The sequence below is a fragment of the Felis catus genome, chromosome B1, assembly GCF_018350175.1.
Source record: "Felis catus isolate Fca126 chromosome B1, F.catus_Fca126_mat1.0, whole genome shotgun sequence".
Taxonomy (NCBI): Eukaryota; Metazoa; Chordata; class Mammalia; order Carnivora; family Felidae; genus Felis; species Felis catus.
This window is the reverse complement of record NC_058371.1, coordinates 36,378,745-36,382,426: the sequence shown is the minus strand read 5'-3', so window position 1 is coordinate 36,382,426 and position 3,682 is coordinate 36,378,745. Positions and strand designations below refer to the sequence as shown.

General features: G+C 40.0%; 1 pseudogene; it reads left to right on the top strand.

The window, feature by feature from the left end:
* Positions 1-1,111: 1,111 nt before the first annotated feature.
* LOC101094590 lies at positions 1,112-2,470 on the top strand (annotated as a pseudogene).
* Positions 2,471-3,682: the final 1,212 nt, after the last annotated feature.

Genomic DNA, 3,682 nt, shown 5'->3' with positions numbered 1-3,682 from the left:
TGTAACAAAACCCACAGAATCTAAATGGCTTAACACCAAAGGTTTATTTCTCACTCACATCACGGTATGATGTGGGTGAATGGAGAGACTTGATCCATGCAGTCATTCAGGGACCCATGTCCCTTCTACCTTGTGGCTCCAACATAGTCCACATTGTCCTCCACTGGATGTGTCTCCACTCCACATATGGCAGGAAGATGAGGGAATAGAGACAGCATGAAGAGTTTTATAGAAGCTTTTACTGCCAGCCCAGAAGGTAGTTAACATACCCCTGCCCGTGTTTTTTTGGCCAGAGCTCATTCATGCACCTGCTGGAAGACTGCGAAATGTAGTCTAGCTACCCAGGAGGATAAGGGAAACAATTTCCCAGTTTCTATAGCTGCCAATGAAGAGAGAGGGAGAGGGAGTCAAGAATGAGTACTTTCAGGCCTAGGAACCAGAAGATTAATGGTATCACTGATACACATAAGAAAATTCAAAAGGGAAGCTACAAGGATCTAAAGCTTGGCATTGTACATCCATATGCCTAGTAATTAACCCAACAGAATAATAAAGTAGATTTGCTCAGACATACAGTTGCAACATTATCCCAGAAGCTTAGCATAACAATCTGACTCTTTCTTATATGATACAAGAAGTAACATGGTACAAGAAGTAACATATGACACAAAAAAACATTGGCAACAAGTTTTAATTTAGCCTTCCTCAAACCTAAGAAATGTAATGTTATCAAAGGGCACTATTAAGAGAGTAAAAGGGCAACCCACAGAATGGGAGATAATATTTGCAAATTACCAGATAAGGGACTAATGTACAGAATATATAAAGAACTCCTACACCTCAACAACAAAAAACAAACAACCCTATTCAAAACATGGACAAAGGACTCAAATAGACATTTCTCCAAAGAAGATATACAAATAGCCCATAAGTACAAGGAAGGATTCTCAACACCACTAATCATTAGAGAAATGTAAATCAAAACCAATGAGAAATCACTTCACACCATTTGGATGGCTATTATTAAAAACAAAACAAAACAGTTTTTTTCCTAACTAATTGGCCGCAAGAACACAGGTGTCATGAAAACCACCACTAAAACTAAATCAAAATGAGAAAGGTAAAAACTCCTATCAACATCCCCATCATTGGACACGTAGATTCAGGCAAGTCTACCACTACTGGCTATGTGATCTATGAATGTGGTGGGATTGACAAAAGAACTACTGAAATTTTTGAGAATGAGGCTGCTGACATGGGAAAGACTCCTTCAAGTATGCCTGGGTCTTGAAAGCTGCACATGAACGTGGTGTCACCATTGATATTGCCCTGTGGAGATTCAAGACCAGCAGGTTTTATGTGACCATCACTGATGCCAGGAAGACACAGAGACTTTATCAAAAACGTGATTACAGGCACATCTCAGGCTGACCATGCTGTCCTGTTGCTGCTGGTGTGAATTTGAAGCATGTGTCTCCACATAGGGGCAGACCTGTTAGCATGCCTTTCTGGCTTACACGTGAGTGTGAAACTAATTATTGGTGTTAACAAAATGGATTCCACTGAGCCACCATACAGCCATAAAAGATACGAGGAAATCGTTAAGGAAGTCAGCACCTACATTAGGAAAATTGGCTACAACCAACATAGTAGCACTTGTGCCACTTTTTGGTTGGAATGGTGACAATATGCCAAATGCTGACTTGCCCTGGTTCAAGGGATGGAAAGTCCCCCATAAAAATGGAAATACCAGTGGAACCACACTGCTTGAAGCTCTGGATTGCATCCTGCCACCAACTCGTCCAACCGAGGAGACTTTGCCCCTCCAGGATGTCCATAAAATTGGTGATATTGGTACTGTCCCTGGGGGCCAAGTGGAGACTGGTATTCTCAAACCTGGCATGGTGGCCACCTTTGCTTTAGTCAGTGTTACAACTGAAGCAAAGTTTGTTGAAGTGCACCACGAGGCTTTAAGTTAAGCTCTTCCTGGGTACAGTGTAGGCTTCAAGGTCAACAACGTGTCTGTCAAAAATGTTTGTCTTGGTACTGTGGCTGGTAACAGCAAAAATGACCCACCAATAGAAGCAGCTGGCTTCACAGCTCAGGTGATTATCCTGAACTATCCAGGCGAAATCAGTGCTGGATATGCACCTATACTCACACTGCTCACAAATTTGCTGAGCTGAAGGAGATTGATCATCACCCTGGGAAGAAGCTGGAAGATGGCCACAAGTCCTTGAAATCTGGTGGTGCTGCCATCGTTGATATGGTTCTTGGCAAGCCCATGTGTGTTGAGAGCTTCTCTGACTATCCTCCTCTGAGCCATTTTGCTGTTCATGACATGAGACAGACGGTTGCTGTAGATGTCATCAAAGCAGTGGACAAAAAGGCAGCTGAAGCTGGCAAGGTCACTAGAAAGCTCAGAAACCTAAGTGAGTATTATTCCCAATACCTGCCTCCTCAGTTTTAATCAGTGGTAAAAGAATGGTCTCAGAACTATTTGTGTCAATTGACCACTTAAGTTTAATAGTAAAAGACTGGTTAATGATAACAGTGCATCTAAAACCTTCAGAAGAAAAGGAGAATGGTGTGTGTGTGTGTGTAGCAATTTAAGTTATTAGTTTTTTAAATCAGTACTTTTTAATGGAAACAACTTGACCAAAAATCTGTCACAGATTTTTGAGCCCCATTAAAACAAAAGTTTAGTGAGAAAAACAAAATATAACAAGTAACATCTTGGTGAGGATGTGGAGAAATCAAACCCTTGTGCATTGCTGGTTGGAATGCAAAATGATGTAACTGCTATGAAAAACCAAATAGTGGTTTTTAAAAAAATTAAACATGTATTTACAATGTGATCCAGCAATTCCACTTCTAAATATATACACAAAAGAACTGAAGGCAAGGATATGAGTAGGTATTTGTATGCCCATGTTCATAGCAACAGTAACCAAAAGGTGGAAGCCACCCAAATATCCATTGACAGATGAGTAGATAAACAAAATGTGGTTGATGTATACAATAGAATATTATTCAACCTTTAGAAGGGAGGAGATTTGAACACATGCTACAATATGGATGATCCTTGAAGACATAGGCTAAGTGAAATAAACCAGTCACAAAAGGACAAATATTCTAGGACTTCATTTACATGAGGCTCCTAGAGCAGTCAAATTCATAGAGACAGAAAGTAGAATGGGAGATGCCAGGAGCTGGGAGGTGGAGGAATGGGGAGTTAGTGTTCAATGGGTACAGAGTTTTAGTTTGGGAACATAGAAAGTTCTGGAGAGGGCTGATGCTGATGGTTGCACAACAATGTGGATGTGCTTAATGCACTGAACTGTCTGCTTTAAAATGGTTAGTAAATTTTATGTTATGTATATTTTGCCATAATTTTTAAATCCCAGTGTAGTTAGCATGTAATGTTATATTAGTTTCAGGTATATGATATAGTGATTCAACAATTCTATACATTACTCAGTGCTCATCATGATAAGTGTACTCTTAATCCCCTTCACCTGTTTCACCCATCCCCCCACTTACCTCCCCTCTAGCAAACACCAGTTTATTTTCTATATTTATGAGTCTGGCTTTTTTGCTTCTTTCTTTTTCTTTGTTCATTTGTTTTGTTTCTTAAATTCCACTTATGAATTAAATCATGTGGTATTTGTCTTTCTCTGAC